Below are 21,442 nucleotides of genomic sequence, written 5' to 3'. Positions count from 1 at the left end.
CAGAGGTACCAAGTCTGGGCTGCTTTATAAGCAGCAAAAAATATCTCATTTATATTCCACTATCAGAGATAAGGAAAAGGTATTTAAAGGCTATTTAGTCCTCTCAAGCACTCGAAACTTATGGATGGTTCTGTCAAAAGTGAAGATTTAAAAAATGAATAATAAAACCATTTTTGGAGATAACTGCCAGTAATTTTTTTCTCTTTTTTTCTAAGGTGAATATGAAATATGAATTGATACCATAGACAGAGGAAAGATAGCAAATAATTTTCCCAGTAGGGGAGAAATCTGCCCCTCCTCCCCCATCCATCTCTTGCAGGAAGGACTGCTGATTGCAAGGCTAGGTTCACCCACTGGGTCTCTCTCCTCTGGAGTTTCTGTAGGAAGAGTCCATTGTTTCCACAGAAGCATAGAAAAGGATTAGTGATTTTTTTTTTCCTGTGGGTGTCACTGGTTAATGACAAACTGCCATCCACAGGGGCAGATGGTCTTTATTTTATGGCAGGGCAGAGTCTCTCCTTGGGGTCCTCAAATCATAACTCAGTGAAACCCACCATTCACCACATGGCATGGTGAATTTCATTTTTGCAACCTAAGTTCTGGTGACAGGACTGCTCTGGGCTGAGCATGGTACAGAGTTTAGTAATTAGAAGCTGCTAGAATCATTGAAACAACTAAAGATTAATAATGGATTGCAGGACTGTTACCATGAACTAAGGAGACTCTCAGAAATGAGCCTGGGGCTATTTTCTTATCACTTTATGAGAAAATTCTCCCCAGGCAATCTGGCTGTATCAAAATGTAAAAGAGACCTAGCCTTTGGTCAACCAAGTCCACACTTGGGATTTTTCTAAAAATTAATTTCATTTCAAATAGTAAATATATTCACATGATACAAAATTGAAAATATTCAAGTACATAATTTAAAATATCTTTCATACTTTTGTCATCTAGAGAACCATTTTCTCGCCTGAGAAGCAACTGGTATTTTGTATATTATTCTAGAGACATTTAGGGATTAAATAAATACATGGATATGTTCCTTCTTCCGTTTTTAAAATAAAAATTAGAGCATTTACACTTGTCCCTGGAATTTTTTAACCAAACATTTTGGGGAAATAATTTTAGATTTACAGAAAAGTTGCAAAGATAATACAAAGGGTTTCTATATGCCCTTATCCAGTTTATCCTACTATGAACATCTTACATTTCTGTAGTGCATTTGTCAAAAATAAGACATTTAAACCAGTACATTACTATTAATAAAACTACAGACTTTATTTCAATGTCAGTCATTTTTTTTTCACTAATATTCATTTTCTGTTCTAGGCTCCAGTCTAAAATACCACATTGCATCTTGCAACACCACATTGCAAGATATCTTGCAATGCAATGTGATATTGCAAGATGTGGTTAAAATACGATGTGGCTAAAATCTGTTCCATTGTTTTGTGTGTGTGTGTGTGTGTGTGTGTGTGTGTGTGTGTGTGTGTTGGGGGGAATATATGGTTGTATGATTTTTTACATGGATGGATTTATGAAATTACCAGCATAATCAGCATACAGAAAAGTTTCATCTCCCTGAACGTCTCCCTTCGTTCCCCATGGCAATCACTGATTTGTTCTCCCTCACTATAGTTTTGTCTCTTGAGAATGCCATAAAAATGAAATCATGCAATTTGTAACCTTCCGAGACGTGCTTCTTTTACTCAGCATACTGCCCTTGAGTTGTTCGTGTATTAATGCCCATCAATCTGTTTTTTAACTGAGAAGTATTCCCTGTGGATATTCCACTGTTTATTTATTCACGCATTGAAGGACATTTTGTTTCTTTTGTTTTACTTACTATATCTTGAAACTCTTAAAAATTTATATTAAGCATAAAGATTTCCATTGAAACATTATTATTGTGTTTATTTTTAAATTCAGAACTAATATGTGATTGGTAAAAACAAAAATGAAAGCCAAAAAAAAAAAAAAAAAAAACACCAAACAATGTAAAAGAGAAGAAACAAAATGTGGGTGCTATCCTCTGTCCCTCAAATACACATGAAGGCAGTAAGAAGCTCTTAACCGTTTGCTTTGCCTCATTGCAGACTTGCTTTATTTCTCAAATTCCTTTTTAAAAACTCTTTCAAGTGTCAATCATATACTTTAAATGTGTATCATATATTTTTTAAAGTATATCTGATGTATGTATGTTGTTTGGAAAATGATAAAATAATCATACTGGTGTCTAACATGCAATTTTAGAAAGAGCATTCCACTAACATCTAGTCTGCTGTGCCCTTCTATTTGTAACCCTCCCTTTCTCACATGAGCACCATTTAATCTTTTTTAAAAAATAACTCCCTTGTTTTCCTTTATAGTTTTGTTACATATATGTGTATCCTTAAGCCACACATTATTTATTTTTGCCTATTCTTGACCCTTGTGGCGTCATGAAGTATGTGTTCTTTTCTATTTGTTTTTTTTAAACATTAAAGTTTTTGATAAATGAAAAAGAAATGTATGTTGATGTATAGACCTATTTTATTTATTTCCACTGCTAGATGATATTTAATTGCACAAACACATCTCTGTTTACATACTGCTTTGTTGTTGAAAAATACATGTGCAGTTTAAAACATTTGGGGGAGGATTATAAACAGTGCTGCCAAGAATATTGTGTGTGGCTTACAAGTGGGATTGTTGTATAGACAGCTATGTACATTTTCCCCCTTATTTGGTAATGTGAATTATATCTAAAGTAGTTGGCCAGAGTTATATTCTGGCTGGTGGTATATGGAGATTCTACCATTCTACATCTTTGCCAATACTTGATGTTATCATTCTATTTTATTTTTGCCAATCTGGCAGGTATGGAATGGAATCTAATTTTGGCTTTACTTTGCATTTTCCTGACTTGTGATGAGTTGAAACATATCAGGTTTGAGTATTTTGGGCAATTCTTGGTTCATCTTTTGTGAAATGTTTGTATAAGAAATGCCTGTTATACCTTTTGTTCTTTGAAATGAATTTTTAATTTTTCATTACTAAAATAATTTTTTAAAATTCTGAATATTTATTCTTTGTTGATTATAAATATTTTATATATCATCTCCCAGTTTTGTGGCTCAAATTTTTGTCTTTTATAGTGTCTTTGATGAAGTGGAGTTTATTGCTGGTGAATTTATCTTTTCCATTATGGTGTGTGCTTTTTGCACCTTGTTTAGAAATTTTTTGCTACCAAATAATTATGAAGGTGTTTTGTAGATGTTTTCTAAAAGTTACAAAGTTAGATTTTCCATTTAAGTGTTTAATCTATCTGAAATTACTTAGAAAAAACAGTTGGAGTAGTGGTTAAGAACAAAGATTTTAACATCAGACCATCTGAGTTTTGACCTCTACATTTCATCAGTTAGTTGGTAAATTTTACCCTGTGGAAATTTCAACTTTTTAAGTTGGAATCAACCTCTCTGTGTTTTAGTTTTATCATCTCTAAGGATAATTTAAAAAGGAAGTCCCTAGTTTTGTAGTTTTGAGTTTAAAATAAGTTAATATGTAAAGTGCTAGAATTCTAACTAAAACCATAATTATGCATGCTATAAAGTAGGGGCCCAATTTTCTTCACATGGATAATTTAATTGTCTCAGCATTATTTATCAATAATCAATTTTTCCTATTTTCAATTTCACTGCATAATAAACCAGATTCTCTCTCTCTCTCTGTGTGTGTGCTCGCGCGCACACGTGCGCATGCGCGTATTTTGAGGCTATTACTTTCCATTGACCTATTTTTACAATCCGGTACTCATAATGTGTTTTCTTATTGACTATAGTTTTATAAAAAGTCTTGGTTACTGATAGCAAAATTTTCTCCACTTTACTCTTTGTTTAAAGAGGGTTATGTTGCTAATCTTGACTCTGTGCTCTTTGATATACATTTGAGATTATTAAGATTCCTGAAAAAGAAAAATACTGGGCTATCTACTGGAATTGCATTGAATTCAATTGGAGAGACCAACATTTTTATTGTGTTGAGGCTGTATACCCATGAACTTAGCCTAAGTATTTTAAATATCCTTTAATAAAGTTTTGTAATTTTCCTCAAAGAGGTCTTGCACACATCCTACATTATTCTTAATTACCTATTTAATCTTGCTCTGATAAATGGTGCTTTATTTAAAATTGAATTTTTTGATTATCTTTTGCTATTGAAAAAATGCAGTGAACTTTTTTTTGTATTAAGCAATCTGTCTAAACTCTTATACATTGTAATAATTTGAACTTAAAATATTTTCAGTGGAGGTTTCCCTACATAAGTAATTGTATCATTTTCCAATAGTGACAGTTTCATTTCTAACTTTTCAATCTCTGTATGTTTTGTTGCTTTTTGTCTTGTTGCATTAAGACCTTCAGTATTATGTGGAATAGAGGCATAATAGCAGCTTTCTATTTTATGTGATTATAAAAGGAGTGCTTTTAATGTTTCATCATTGGCTCAGATATTTGCTATAGATTTATGATGGATCTCCTTTTATTCCTAGTTTGTTAAGAGATTTGTTAGAAGTGGTTGTCAAATTTTACCAATGGCTCTTCTACAGCTAAAAAGAGGATAACAAATTTTTAATCTCTTAAACTTTTCTGAAAGATTTCAAATAATATTGAAATTTTCTCTTGAATATTTAAAAGAACACTTTCTAATATTATCTAGCCTATCATGTAAAATCCATGATGATCTGACTTAAAAACTATAATATTATTGTGCTTTTAAATATTTCTTCTTAGGTAATGGTGGTAATCATATAATTCATATAAAATCCATTTATGAAAGTAGTAAACTTTATTGGCATGGTGTTTTAAAAAATTTTATGTTACAGATTTCTACTATATCTATAAATTTAATTTTAATTTAAAAATTTTTATTTATGAATTCCATTTCTTATTAATCACTTCTGGAGAGGTTTCTGTATTTTATTAACCTTGTAAAAGAAACAATTTGGACATTGTTAATCCCCTATATTGTACATGTGTTTTCTTTTTATTAATATCTTCTCTCATCTTCCTTTTGTCTACCTTTGTGTATCTGTGTGTGTGTGTGTGTGTGTGTGTGTGTGTTTTGGTTTCTTAATTTGTGTTGTCTAAATCATTAATTATCAAGCTTTATTTAAATATAATCTGCTCAAGCCATACATTTTCCTTTAAATGTTGCATTGGTTCTGTCCCACATTTGCATATCCATCATGCAACAGTGGTCAAGCAGCATGTATGCCAGGTTGCAGGAACTGTATGCAAAATGACATGAGGACACAGTAGGGTCAGGTGTGTAGGTTCTTCATTGTTCCTTTCCCTGTCTAGGGCTGCTCAGTTTGGAAAGGTCAGATGTCATACTTGGCTAGGGGAAACTCAACTCCTGAATATACAAACTAGAACAGCACTGACTCTTCCCCCCGGTTATATCAGGGACTGAGACACAACTGCAATAAAATGCAGCAGACCCTACATATTATTGCAGTCGTGTCTGGTTTGACAGTTCCACGTTCCTGGCTAAGCACTAGCTCTTCCGTGGACACAATCAAGGGGCTAAGACCTCTGAGCCCTGGCTTACTCAATGTGGTTTCCTTGAGCTCTGCTAGAGACCAATCTCTGTTCTGAGACACCATACTGCAGGGGACCAACACTCTTCTGATTAATCCCTAGCACTCAATATTGCTTTCAGTGTCATTCAACTCTAGGTATTTTTTCTAATTTCTTTTGTGATTTATTCTTTATTTCAAGGTGTGTTTTCTCAACTTTTTGTTATGTAAATCTCCAAATGTACAGACAATTTGGAAAAATAAAAAGTAGAATGAATTCCCACATGCCCTCCTCCTAGATTCAACAGTTGTAAACGTTTTGCTATATTTGCTTTACATTTCTCTTTCTATTCCTGTCTGTTGATCACAAGGTGGCTAAACCTTGTAAACGTATGTTGAAGACATCAACGCACCTCACCCCTAAATACTTAACACGTATCTCCTAAAACTGACATTCTTTACATATTTGCAACCATACCGTTAATACCCGTAAGTAAAGTTACTGCAATTATGTAGTATAAGCTGACTCGGTCTTCATTCAAATTTCCAGTTATTCCCAAAATACATTTTAGATATTTGGGTTTTTTGAGCCAGAATCCCTTCAAAGTTCACACATTGCATTTGCTTCTAATGTCTCTTTAAACTCTTACTCTGGAACATCTATCTTACCTTTTCGGTCATAATGTGGACTTTTTATGGAGTTCAAACCTGTAATCCTATAAAATAACAGTGTGATGCTCACGATTTCTTCCTCGTGTCATTTTATTTTGTCTTTTTTTCTCTGTATTTTCTATAAGTGAAAAGGAAGGTATAGAATCTTGATTTCATCTGGACTGAACATTTTTGGCAAGAGCCTTCACAGGTGAAGCTATGTCCTTAGAGAGTTCCATACCAACAGTACCTAATTCTAGATCTCCTTCCATTAGCAAGGGACTGTTGAGCTTATATGTTAAAATCAAGTGACTGACAAGGTTCCCCACTGTAAATTATTTTTATTTTCATTTTTGCAATTAATAAGTAATCTCTGGGGTGACATGTCACATATGACCATATTGCTTTCTAAGAACTTCTTACTGAATGCTTTTATTATCAGCTGATGTCCCTTTCCCAATCAGTTGTTATACTGGTGGTATCAACAGAGTGAGTATATGTATATTATTAAAGTTTGTATTATTGCTACAAATTTCTGACCTAGTTGGGTGGTGGCTAGAGAATGGGATCTGTGCTTCCCATTCTCTGAAACTGAAGAGTTATTTTATTGCAGTTCACGTGACTAATTTTTTTTTAAATATTCCATATGTGCTTTAAAAAAATGTGTATTTTTCACTCGTTGGGAGCTGTACCTTATATATGACTATCAGATCACACTTCTTATTGAATTATTAAATCTTCCATGCACTTAGTAATGTTTTATTGCTTGCAGTGGTCAGTAACCTGCCTCCAAAAATATATTTATACCCTAATCCTGGAAGCTGTGAATATTAGCTTATATGGTGAAATGGTGAATATTAGCTTAAATGGCAAGAGATGTAATTAAGTCTCCTAAGGAATTTTGTTGGATTATTCAGTTAAATCCTAAATGTAATCACTTGTATCTTTGTAAGATAAACATTCAGATGAGAAGGCCATGTGAGGAAAGAGGTAGAAATTGCAATGGTTTGGCTATACTCCAAGGAATAGCAAGGATTGTTAGCAACAACCGTAAGCTAGTAGATAGCCATGAAACAGATTCTGCCCCAGAATCTTGAGAGGGAGTGTGCCTCTGCCAATACCATGATGTTTCACTTCTGGCTACCAGAATTGTAAGAGAATAAATTTCTGTGTTTTAAGCCATCCCATTTGTGGCTCTTCGTTGTGGCAACCCTAGGAAACTAATACACTATTTGATAGATGAGTTCATGAGAAAACTATGAGGAAATCTTCTATACTCAAGATGAACTTTCAATATTCCTGTGTAATTCTGTTAATTTTTGCTCTTTACTTAGAAGCTATGTTATTTGGTGCAAACAACATTAGAGTTTTTATATTTACATGTTGACAAATTTCTTTTGTCAACATGTAATAGCTGCTTTAACTTTTAATTGACACATTATAATTATAAATGTTTATGGGGTACACAACATGTATACAATATGTTATGATCAAATCAGGTTAATTAGTGTATATATCATCTCCAACATTTATCATTTATTTGTGCTGGCAACATTCAAAATTCTCTTTACTAGCTATTTAAAAATATACAATAAATTATTGTAAGCTATTGTCACTCTACAGTGCTATGGAACACTAGAATTTATTCCTCCTAGCTATCTGTAATTTTGTATCCATTTACTACCTTTTCCTATCCTTCCCTCACCCTCCTCACACCCTTTTTATCCTCTAATAACCACAATTGTGAATGACGCTACAATAAACATGGGAGTGTACAGATATCTCTCAGATATATACTGATTTCCTTTTCTTTGGATAAATACCCAGTAGTGGGATCACTGGATCACATTACAGTCTATTTTTAGTCTTTTGATAAACCTCCATACTGTTTCCCATAATCACTGTACTAATTTGTGGTCATATTATCAGGATATAATAGTTTTTTTTTTTTCTCTGAATCCTTACCAGAATTTTTTTTCTTTTTTGGTAATAGCAATTTTAACTGAAGCAAGATGATATTTTGTGGTTTTGATTTGCATTTACCTAATGAGTAGTGATTTTGAGAAATTTTAAAATGTACTTATTGGACATTTGTATGTCTTCTTTTGAAAAACTTCTATTCAGATCCTTGCCCATATTTTAATTTATTTTTATTGCTGTTGAGTTCATTGTATATTCTGAGTATTGGTGCCATGTCTGTCACATGAATCGTTTTAGATTCTTTTATTGTATAGGTTGTCTCCTTACTCTGTTATTTCTTTTGCTATGCAGAAGCTTTTTAGTTTGACATAATCCCATTTTTATTTAGCCATAAAATCTTTGTCCAAATCAATGTCCTGGGCATTTCTTTTGTGTTTTTTCTAGTACTTTTATACTTTCAGATCTTACATTCACAACTTTAATCTATGTTGAGTTTTTTTATATGGTGAGAGATTGGGCTCTAGTTTTATTCTCCTGCTTATGGAAATCTATTTTTTCCAGCACCATTTATTGAAGAGGCTGTCGTTTCCTCAATGTATGCTCTTGGAACCTGTGTTGAAAATCAGTTGGCTTTCAATACATAGATTTATTTCTGGGTTATCTATTTGGTTGATTGGTCTATGTGTCTGTTTTTTTAACAGTACCATGCTGTTCTGGTTAGTATAACTTTGTAGTATACTTTGAAGTCAGGTCATGTAATGCCTCCAGCTTTATTCTTTCAGCACAGGATTGCTTAAGCTATTCAGCATGTCTTGTGGTTCCATACAAATTTAAGACTGCTTTTTTTCTATTTCTGTAAAGAATGTCATTGGTATTTTGATAGGCATTGTATTGAATCTGTAGATCTCTTTGAGTATTATGGTCATTTTAACAATATTAATTCTTCCAATCCATGAACGTGAGATGTCTTCTCATTTTTTTGGTGTCCTCTTCAATTTCTTTTATCAGTGTTTTGCAGTTTTCATTTTTAGATCTTTCACCTCCTTGGTTGATTCTTAGATACTGTTTTAAATTTATTTTTTGGTACCTATTATAAATGTGATAGTTTCTGATTTCCAACTAGTTTGTTATTGGCGTATATGAATGCTACTCATTTTTGTATGTTGATTTCGTGTCCTGCAAATTTCCAGAATTTATTTATTAGTTCTTAGAGTTTTGTGTGGAATCTTCAGTTTTCAAATAGATAAGATCATATCATCTGCAAAGAGGAACAATTTGGCTTCCCTATTTCCAATTTGGATACCTTTATTTCTCTCTCTTGTTTAAGTTCTGGGTAGGACTTCAAGTACTATGTGAATAAGAATGGTGAAAGTGGGCATCCTTGTCTTGTGTCAGACCATAGAGGGAAAGTTTTCAGCTTTTCATTCACTATGATGTTAGCTGTGGGTTTGCTATATAGGCCTTTATTGTGTTGAAGTATGTTTCTTCTATACCAAATTTGATGAGTTTTTATTACAAGGGGTGTTGAATTTTATCAGATGCTTTCTTCTGTGTCTATTGAGATGATTATATGCTTTTTTTTCATAGTGTTGATGTGATGCGTTATATCTATTGATTTGTATATGGTAAATTGTCCTTGTATCCTTGGGATTAATCCCATTTGATCATGGCATATAATCTTTCTTAACTGATACTGGATTTGGTTTGCTAGTATTTTGTTGAGAATATATGCATCTATGTTTATCAGGGACATTGGCCTGTAGTTTTCTTTTTAAGTTGTATTCTTGTCTAGTTCTGGTATCAGAGAAAGGCTGGTCTTATATAATGAATATAAAAGATTTTTTAAAAATAGTTTGAGAAAAATTAGTGTTATCTCTTCTTTAAAAATGTGGCAGAATTCAGCAGTGAAGTTATCTAGTCCTGGGCTATTTCTTATTGGAGGACTTTTTATTGCTAATTCAATCTAATTACTCATTAGTGGTCTGTTCAGGTTTTCTGTTTCTTCCTGGTTTAATCCTAGGTTGTACATGTCCAAGAATGTAACTATTTCTTCTAGGTTTTCTAATGTTTTGGCATATGATTGTTCATGTATGTTTCTAATAAACCTTTGTATATCTGTGGTATTCATTGTAATGCCTTTTCAGTTTCTCGTTTTATATGGGTCTTCTATTTTCTTAGTTTAATAGTTTGTCAATTTTATTGTTTTAAAAAACCTCGTTATTTCATTGATCTTTTGTATTATTTTTAGTCTCATTTTATGTAGCTCTGCTCTAATTTTTATTCTTTTCTCCTGCTAAATTTGGGTTTGGTTTGTTCTTGCTTCAGTAGATCCTTTGAAGTACATCATTAGGTTGTTTGAAATCTTTCTACCTTTTTGATGTAAGAATTTATTGCTATAAACTTTTAATATTTTTTTTTCTGTAAGTAATAAGTTTTGGTATTTGTGTTTCTATTTCCATTTGTTCCAAAATTTAAAAAATGATTTGTTGTTTATTGATCCAATTGTCATTCAGGAGCATGTTGTTTAATTACCATGTACTTTGTACAGTTACAAATGTACACATTACAAACTTTGTACAGTTTCCAAAGTTTCTAGTTTTATTGATTTCTAGTTCTATTTTATTGTGGTCTGAAAAAGTACTTGATATGATTTCAGTTGTTTTAAATTTGTTGAGACTTGTTTTGTGGTCTAACATGGTCTGTCCTGGAGAGCATTCCATGTGCTGACAAGAAGAATGTGTACTATGTAGCTATGGATGAAATGCTCTGTAAATGTCTGATAGGTTCATTTGGTTTGCAGTTCAGATTATATTCGATGTTTCTTCATTGATTTTCTGTATAGATGGTCAGTTTTAGCTGATAGTGGGATACTGAAGTCCCCAACTCATGGTTTGGGGGTCTATCTCTTCTATTATTCTTAATATTTGCTTTGTATATCTTGGTGCTCTGGTGTTGGGTGCATATGTATTTACAATTATTATACTAAAAAAATAAAACTGTTAGAACTTCTTGGTGAATTGATCTCTTTATCACCATATAAAAATTTCCTTGTTTTTACATGTCTTTTTAAGGTTTTTTTCTCTAGAGTCTATTTTTTCTAATCTAATTATCACCACTCCTATTTGCTTTTAATTTCTATTTGTGGGTAATTTTTTGAACTCTCTACTTTTCATAAATGTGTGTATTTACAGGTGAGGTGAGATTCCTGTGGATCTTTTTAACTCATTCAGCCAATCTATATATTTTAATTCATAAATTTAAATAGTTTACATTCAAAGTTGTCATTAATACTTGAAGATTAACTTTTGTCATTTTGTTGTTTTCCAACATTTGATTTCTTTTTCTTTCTCATTTGTGTATTGGTTCTAACAGTGAGTTTTATCCTTTGTGTTTTTATGATGGCAGATATTGTTCTTTCATTTTCACATATATGCCTAAAGCATTTGTTTTATGGCTGGTCTAGTGGTGATGAATTTCCTCAGTTTTTGCTTGTCAGGGAAATATTTTATTTCACCTTCATTTCTAAAGGATAACTTTGCTCAGTATATTATTCTTAGCTGACTGTTTTCTTCCTTTCAGCTTTTTAAATACAACATCCCATTCTCTCTTGTCCTGTAAGTTTTCTGCTGATAAATCTGCTGTTAGTCTGATGGGGATTCTCTTATATGTGAATTGATACTTTGTCTCCCCTTTTTTCTTTGACTTTTGATAGTCTAACTGCAAAGTGCCTCAGAGAGGAGCTTTTTAGGTTGAATTCATTTAGGGACTTTTGGGCCTCATATATCTAAGACTTGGGACATTTTATTCTATTAAATAGGTTTTCTATTTCTTTTATCATCTTTATTTTTTTGTGAAATTTTCATAATGTGAAAACATCTTCTTAATGATGTCCCACAACTCTCTCATAGAATTTCTTGTTTTTCATTTATTTTCTTTTGTGTCTAAATTATTTTAAGAGTTACGTTTTGAATTCTTTCTTCTGCTTGATCTAGTTTGTTATTGAAGCTTTCGGTTATATTTTTTGGACTCTTGGAATTCTTCTGAAGATTATTGTTGGGTTATTTTTTATAACATCCTTCTTATTAAATTTCTGATTTAGATCATATATCATTTTCCTGATTTTGTTGAATTGTCTGTGTCCCCTTGTATCTCACTGAATTTCATTTAAAAATTATTTTGTATTTTTCAGACATCCCATAATTTCATTTTCTTTGGGTGTTACAGAACAATTATTATCTACCTTTGAAGGTCATATTTCCTTGCTTTATCATGTTTCCTGTGTTCCCTTTTTGATATCTGCACCTCTGATGGAACACTTACCCTTTTTAATTTTATGGAATAACCTTCATGAGGAACACTTTTTTTTTTTCCCCCTGTAGATGTTGCTTGGGTAGGGTGCTTTGGCTTTGGTTGAGGGTGGGCACAGTAGTGCAGCCTTCATATGATTTTTTTCAGCTGTAATCAATGTCAGTGGTGTCTAAGTGCCTTGGTGTCACAGGCTGTTGCTGTTCATAAAAGTTGTGACATGGCTGTGCTGGTGGCAGTGATGCCATGCAGGGTGGTTCTCAAGACATTAGAAAGCATGCATGAGTTCAGGGCAGCTCAGCGCTGAGGGGACATAGGGTTGCTAGTGGCAGTGGCAGGCCTTAGATACGCAGATTTCAGGTTTTGGGGACTATGTCATCTCCTTCAGTCGTAAGGGTAGCCTCCTTGGTGTGTGCTGGACCTCCTTTGTCCTGGGGCATAGGGCACTGCATGGGCTTGAAGTCCAGGGTCACTGCTTTACTGCTGGATCCAGTAGGTGTCATAACACTGCAGCCCTTTGGGTAGATGTTGTGAGATGTTGCTTCCACCCCAGGGATATGGACATGTGGGGGCTTTTTGACCCAAGATTTTGATGTGCTCTGGTGGTGGGTTTACTCTGAAAATGGTGATGTTCTGTGACTGCCTGTGTCTTTGGAGGTCAGGGGAATGCAGTGTGAATTATTTTCTGGGACTAATGAAGTAACCTGGACTCCAGGCAGCTCCCAAGACTGTACTCAGTATTCCAAGGGCTGTGGATCTCACCTATAGCCAGGATCACAGGCATTCATGATGGAAACGTGAAACCGTGGGTATCTTCTGCTTACTTTTTTCCCCACACTGGGGAGTCCCTCCTGGTTCTAAGTCAATTCTGGCTGGGTGCTTCTCTTCCTTCTCTATGCTGCCATTCCAAGTCTTCATCACTTCTTTACTGAATTTTATTTTTTTCACTTAGACACTCCATCTGATGTGTGGTTATCTTATTGTTTTGTTCTTTCTTTGTGAAGGAGTTACATGCTAGGTGCATCTATTTAGCCATCATAGCGGCTTCTATCTCTGGCCCTCCTTTTGGCCACAAGACTATTTTATTTGATGCCAATATAACCACCCCAGCTTCCAGTTGTTTACTATTTTCTTGGTGCACTTCTTCAAGCTTTAATATCAAACTTTGTATTTCCTTATTGTCAGTATAGTCTGTTTTCAAAACAATGTAGTTATATTTTTGTCAATTGTTTATAATTTTTTTTGAGACAGGTGTTATTCTGTTGCTTAGGTTGAAGTGCAGTGGCACAGCCATGGCTTACTGCAGTCTTGACCTTCCAGGCTTAAGTGATTCTTCCATCTCAGCCTCCTGAGTAATTAGGACTACATGCATACGCCATGCCCAGCAAATTTAAAATTTTTTTTACAAAGATGAGGTCTTGCTGTATTGCTGGGCCTGGTCTTAAACACCTGGGATCAAGCAACCCCCAACCTTGGCTTCCCAAAGGACTGAGATTACAGGTGTCAGCCACTGTGTCTGGCCCATAATTCTTAATTATAACTGGATATTTAGTCCATTGGCATTGAATGTGATTATGTTTGAATTCTTCTGTTATTTCAATCTTTTTGTTGTCTTTTAAAATTTTTTTTGAGTTCTTTTAGTTTTTCTTCCTTTGTCATTTTCTTTACCGGTTAAACATTTCAGGCTCTATTTCTATTGTTTTATTTCTTACACTAGGAATGTTAACATAAATATTTAACTTCATATCTAAAGTTTACAAGTATTATGTTTTTTCCGAACAAGAAAATAATCTTACAAGGCTGTAATTCCAAATACCTACCCTTATTGCTGTTGTTTTTCAGAATGTCTGTCCTATTTTTTACCTTTAAATGAGATATTGTTACACTCTTTTTGTTGACATTTACCTACAAATTTAGCATAAAACGTCTCAGTTAATTTTAAAAGATTAAAATTGTACAAAGTATGTTCACTTTTTAAAAAAATCATACCTTGTTGATATTCAAGCTTTTCTGTAAGAATCATTTTCCTTTTACCTAAAGTCAGTCCTCTACAACTCCCTTTAGTAGAGATCAATTGATAGGAAGACTGTCTCATTTGTTTTTGGCCACTCTCACTCTTAGAAGATAGCTTTTATGGGAATAAAATTTTAGACTGATAGCTATTTAAGCATTTTGAAATTATTTCATCTCTCAGCTGCACCCACCCAGAACTTGGCTGCAGCAGCAGGTAACTGGGGTAGAATGAGAAATGCTGATATCTTGCCTTTCTTGGGGACATGGCTCTGTGAAATCTGGAGTTTGAGGAAGCTCTGTGTTCTTGTCTACACCTGTATGAAGTGGAGTTTACATCCGAGTTGGAAGGGGTTAGGGAGTGAGTGGGTCTCTATTCAAATATTACAGATTTTTGCTGTTCTTGTTGAATTTTAGTCTATTTTCTTGATTTGTTTCATATTCTAGGTGTTAAGACCAATTTGAGAGACTTCAAAATATTTTAAAGTAATTTTCACTAGATTTACTAGGGATTGGGTCTTTAGAACTCCTCACACTGGCAGGCCATACAGTTGAGCCCCGTCATGCATTTCTAATTTAATTGTGAATGAATAAACATGTTGAACAATTTTAATCTTAAAATTTATTGAGACTTATTTTATATTCTAGATTATGGGCTATCATGAAGGATGTTCTCGATGTACTTGAGGATAACATATAGTCTGGTGCTTTTTGGTATAGTATTTTAATAGATTTCTATTTGTCTAGTTGGTTTATAGTGTTTTCTTAGTTTTCTGTTTCATTGTTAATTTTCCGTGTAGTTGTTCAGTCCATTATTGAATGTGGGCTATTTAAGTATCTATTATTGTTGAATTTCCTATTTTTTCAACTCTTCAGTTTTTGCTTCATGTATTTTGGGGCCTCTTTTATATACATCTCCACATATAACTGTTATAAATATTCTTTATCTCAAATGACCTTTGTAAATATTTTAGTCTATTTTTTTCTGACATTTCTATTGCTGTATTTTTTCCTTTTTTGCCAATGTTATATTTGTATTTAAAACAAATCCATGGCCGGGCATGGTGGCTCACGCCTGTAATCCCAGCACTTTGGGAGGCCGAGGCGGGTGGATCACGAGGTCAAGAGATCAAGACCATCCTGGTCAACATGGTGAAACCCCGTCTCTACTAAAAATACGAAAAATTAGCTGGGCATGGTGGCACGTGCCTGTAATCTCAGCTACTCAGGAGGCTGAGGCAGGAGAATTGCCTGAACCCAGGAGGCGGAGGTTGCGGTGAGCTGAGATTGTGCCATTGCACTCCAGCCTGGGTAACAAGAGCGAAAACTCTGTCTGTCTCAAAAAAGAAACAAAACAAAACAAAACAAAAAAACAAATCCATTGGGAAATTTATTACTTTATGTAATTTTATATTTAAGAAAGATGAGGGAAGGAAAGATAGCACGTATATTCATAGAATTTGTTATATTTACCTTACTATTTTTTTTAATGGTTCTCACATTTCTTCTTGTGAATCTAAGTTATAAGGTATAATTTTCTTAGAGTCAAAGGAATGTTATCTATCTTCTTAGAACTTTATACAAATATATACATATTAAGGAAAGTATTAATATTTATGAAATCAGATCAGAAAAAGGAGAATAAATATTTCATTATTTACCCAAAAGTAATTCAGGGTCACATTATTTAATTTCCATGTAATTGTGTGGTTTTGAATGAATTTTTTAGTCTTGATTTCTAATTTGATTGCCCTGTGGTCTGTTATGATTTCAATTCTTTTGCCTTTGCTGAGGAGTGTTTTACATCAGAATATGTGATTTATTTTAGAGTATGTGCTATGTGGTAATCACAAGAATATACATTCTATTGTTTTGGGATAGAGAGTTGTGAAAATGTCAGGTCAGTTTGATTCAGTGCAAAATTCAGGTCCTAAATATCTTTGTTAATTTTCTGTCTTGATGATCTAATATTGTCAGTTGGGTGTCAAAGTCTCCCACTATTATTGCGTGGGAGTCTAAGTCTCTTTGAAGCCTCTAAGAATTTGCTTTATGAATCTGGGTGCTCTTGTGTTGGTGCATATATATTTAGGATAGTTATATTTCTTGTTGAATTGAACCTTTTACCATTATGTAATGCCCTTCTTTGTCTTTTTTTTATCTTTGTTGGTTTAAAGTTTGTTTTGTCAGAGCCTAGAATTGTGACCCCTGCTTGTTTCTGTTTTCCATTTGCTTCATAGATTTTTCACCATCCCTTTTTTTTCAGCCTGTGTGTTTCCTGTGAGATGGGTTGGTTGTTTACTCAACCTATCACTCTGTGTCCTTTAATTGGTGTATTTAACCCATTTTCATTTCAGTATTTATATGTGTGGATTTGATCCTGCCATGGTGTTAGCTGGTTATTTTGAAGACTTGTTTATGTGGCTGCTTTACAGTATCACTGGGTTTTGTAGTTCAGTGTTTTCTTAGTGGTTGGTAATGGTCTTTTCTTTCCATATTTAGTGCTTCCTTAAGGAGTTTTTATAAGACAGGTCTGGGCATTCACTTGTGAAGTTTAGGCGGAATTTCTAAGAATTGGAATTTCTTTTTTAAGAATGTTGAATATTGGCCCCCAATCTCTTGGAGCTTGTAGGGTTTCAGCTGAGAGGCCCACTGTCAGTCTGATGGGCTTCCATTTGCAGGTGACCTGGCCTGCCTTTAACATTTTTTTCTTTCATTTTGACCTTGGAGAATTCCTCGTGGAATTTCTTACTGGGGCTCTCTGCCTTTCCTGAATTTGAATCTTGGCCTCTCTAGATAGATTGGGGAAATTCTCATGGATGCTATCCTGAAATATGTTTTCTTTCTAAGTTGGTTCCATTCTCCCCATCTCTTTCAGGTTTACCAGTCAGTCATTTAGTCTCTTGACATAATCCCGTATTTCTCAGAGGTTTTATTCATTCCTTTTCATTTTTTTCTCTTTTCTTCTCTCCCTTCTTATTTCAGAAAGCCAGGCTTCAAGCTCTGAGATTATTTCCTCTGTGTGGTCTATTTTGTTATTAATATTTGTGATTGCATTATGAAATTCTTGTAGTGTGTTTTTTCAGCTTTATCTGGTTGGTTATGTTCTTCTTCATACTGGCTATTTTGTCTGTCAGCTCCTGCAATGTTTCGTCATGATTTTTATCTTCCTTGTATTGGGTTACGACGTGCTCCTGTAGCTCAGTGAACTTTGTTTCTATCTATATTATGAATTCTACTTCTGTCAGTTTAGCCATCTCAGCCTCAACCTAGTTCTGAACCCTTGCTGGAGAAGCGATGTGGTCATTTCAATGAAAGAAAGTACTCTGGCTTTTTGTTTTCAGCAGTCACATGCTGATTTTTTCTCATCTTTGCGGCTTACTTGCCTTCAATCTTTGAGGTTGCCAACTTTTGGATGTATTTTTTTTTTTAACAGTCTGGCCATTTTTCTACAGGGCTACTGTATTAGTCTGTTTTCATGCTGTTGATAAAGACATACCTGAGACTGGGAAGAAAAAAAGGTAAAATTGGAGTTAGAATTCCACATGGCTGGTGAGGCCTCATAATCATGGTGGGAAGTTAAAGGCACTTCCTATATAGTGGTGGCAAGAGAAAATGAGGAAGAAGCAAAAGTGGAAAGCCCTGATAAACCCATCAGATCCTGTAAGACTTATTAACTTCCATGAGAATAGCCTGGGAAAGGGTGTCCCCCATAATTCAGTTACCTCCCCCTGGGTTCCTCCCATAACACATAGGAATTCTGGGAGATAAAATTCAAGTTGAGATTTGGGTAGGGACATAGCCAAACCATATCACTGCTACGGTATGCTAGGGGTCTGCTCCAGTCCCTAATCACCTTTGATTCTCCAGTACCTGGAGGTATCACCAGTGAAGCCTGTGAAACAGCAAAGATGGCAGTCTTTCCCTCCTTCTGGGAGGTCCACCCCAGGGAGGTATGGGCCTACTGCTGGCCCAAATGGACTTTAGCTAGGAGGTAGCTGAAGACCCAGTTGGAAAGTCTTGCCTAGTTAGGAGAAACAAGATCAAAGACCTGCTTTAAAAGATAGCCTGGCTGGGTGCAATGGCTCATGTCTGTAATCCCAGCACTTTGGGAGGCCAAGGTGGGTGGATAGCTTGAGGTCAGGAGTTCAAGACCAGCCTGGCCAACACAGTGAAACCCTGTCTCTACTGAAAAAAAAAAAAAAAACAAACTCAAATTAGTCAAGTGTGGTGGCAGGTGCCTATAATCTTGGCTACTCAGGAGGCTGAGGCAAGAGAATCACTTGAACCTGGGAGACAGAGGTTGCAATGAGCTGAGATCATGCAACTGCACTCCAGTCGGGGTGACAGAGTAAGACTCCTTCTAAAAAAAAAAAAAAGGTAGCCTGTCCACGTTTCCATAGACCAGATGTGCTGTGCCCTGGGTTGCCTTGAATCCTCTGAAGCCCTATGGCTAGAATGGCTAAGTCACCCAAACAGTAGAGATGGTAGCCTGCCCCTTCCCTGGGATCTTTGTTCCAGGGAGGCCTGAACCCTCTGTCAGCTGGAGAAAACTGGTGAGGGTAGCCAGAGACCCTAGTAGAGAGGCTTCACCCAATGATAAGGATCGAGATCGGGGACCCACTTAAAAAAGCAGTCTGGTCACCTTCTGGTAGGGCGGCTGTGTTATGCAGGGGTACTGCTTCTACCTCAAGTTGGTTTGGGCTCTCCAAAGCCCAAAGGCTGGAATAGCTAAATCACCCAAACACCAAAGATGCAGCCCACCCCTCCCTCCAGGAGATCTGTCTCAGGGAATTTTCACATCTCTGTTGACTGGAGAACAGCACAGGTGGCTGGAGGCCCCAGTTGGGAGTCCTGCTTTGTGAGGAGGAGTGGGATCAAGGACCCACTTAAAGAAGCAGTTTTGGTAAAGCAGCTGTGCTTTTCTGAGGGATCCCTTCTGTCCTCATTTGGTTTGGACTCTCTGAAGCCTGAAGGCAGTAACAGCTAAGATGTCCCAATAGTAGAGATGGCAGTCTGCCCCTCCCACTGGAGCTCCATCCCAGGGAGGCACGCTACTATGAATTGCTGGCTGGAATTCTAAGCCGGTGGGTCTTATCCTGTGAGGTACTGTGGAAGTAGGCCAGCAGACTGTCACTGCTTGGCTCCTTTGATTCAGTGTCTTTCTAGGGGTATGTACAGGGTTCTAACCTCACACTTGGCTGGAGTTGCAGCTAGTTTTGCCAGGGCACCTGGAAATCTGGAGTATCTAAAGCTCCCAGGTCCCCGTGTGTGCCTGAGCAGCTGCTCTGCTGAGACACCATGTAGCTCTGTGTGTCAGACTGAAGGCCCTTGTGGAATGGGTTCACAAGGGATCTCCTGCCCCAAGGGTTGAAAGCTCCATGGCAGAAGCATGGGTTCCTGGGGCTGAACATTCACTCACGTCTTATCTGGGCAGGTAAGCTTCCTTTTGCTCCATGTGGCTCCTGGGTGAGCTGTCATCCTGCCTTGCTTTTCTCTGTTCTCCGTGGGTCTAGTTGTTTTCTTGGTTAGTCCAAATGCGAGGACCTGAATGTTTCAGTGGAAGGTTCTGTATTTAATTGTCCCTTCTGTTCCTCTCCGTGAGAGCCACACACATTTGCTGCTTCCAGTCAGCCATCTTGGCCACTCTCCTTGTTATATTTTCTTAGTTTTAAATTTATCCCAGAATGTCTTTATTTGGTTTTAATATTTAAAAATATTTTGCTGAAAATAATATTCTTGGTTGGGGGTTTCTCATTTTCTTCAGCACTTTGGCTATAGCATCTCACTGTCTTTTGACCTATATCGTTAAAGTCAGGTGTTCATCTTTTGGGAGCTCTATTGTATATGAACTCATCATTTTTCTCTTTTTTCAAGATTTGTTCCTTGTCTTTGACTTTCCCTATTTTTATCATGATGTGTCAGGGTGTAGATATTTTTGCATTTATCTTAGAGTTTATTGAGCTTTTTGGATTTATAATGTTTTTGAAGCAGCTTTAGACATTTTTCAGCCATTCTCTTTTTAAATGTCTTTTCTGCTCTTCTTTCTTCTGCAACTGTTTACACATACATTGGTGTGCTTAATGTTACCCCACATTTGTCTGATTCTTGGTTCATTTCTTATTCTTTTTCTTTGCATTTTTTTAGATGGTATAATCTTTATAAATCTGTCTGCAAGTTTACTAATTTTTTCTCCATCAACTCAAGTAATATAACATTTATTATATCCACTTTGTCCCTGAGGTTTTATTGATGTAGGCATCCTAATGGAGCATTTTACTGACCTTCAAAAATAGCCTGTAAGTGGAACCAAGATTGAAGTCATAAATAAATAAATATGTAGAAAATTACTGAAGACATCTGTTGCTTCAGAAAATTTAGGGAGTAAATCAAGCATGTTGGGGAGAAACTGGTAAGTCCTTGATTATAGTCCTAAGGCTATTATACAGAAAATCACATTACCAGAACCTGGTTATGATTCTGTGGAATTAAATTTTAGAAAGAAAGCATAAAGGTTTATATTTTTTAAAAAGGGAAATGTTCTCAGGGCTATATCTACCACATGATACATTGATAATATTTAGTTACTACTTTCCATACATACCAACTTTATCATTTTTTCATGGAAGAATTAGATATTAGAGCATATTAAATATTAGAGATTAGTTTTACAACTCTTAAGTGAAAAAGTGGGACTGTATGAGATAACCCTTATCTTCTAAAAACAAGACTTCCATTTCTGAACCAATACAAAGAATATTTTCCCTTTCAAAGCATCTACCCAAGAAGCCAGTCTTTAATTTCTGTTACCTATTATTTGATTGTTTCAAATTGGATGATACTTAGATCTAAGCAAGAAAATCTGATATTTGACAGTGAATAAAGCAGTAGGGATACTATTGTTTTTTGGAGGCAGAGGGAGGATAAACTGAAGTCAGGAATTCAAGACCAGCGAGGCCAACATGGTGAAACCCCATCTCTACTAAAATACAAAAATTATCA

The sequence above is a fragment of the Aotus nancymaae genome, unplaced genomic scaffold (assembly GCF_030222135.1).
Source record: "Aotus nancymaae isolate 86718 unplaced genomic scaffold, 86718_ANA_hifiasm-v0.15.2.pri h1tg000014l, whole genome shotgun sequence".
In the NCBI taxonomy this organism is placed as follows: Eukaryota; Metazoa; Chordata; class Mammalia; order Primates; family Aotidae; genus Aotus; species Aotus nancymaae.
The sequence above is the reverse complement of the archived record's forward strand: the minus strand, read 5'-3'. Positions refer to the sequence as shown.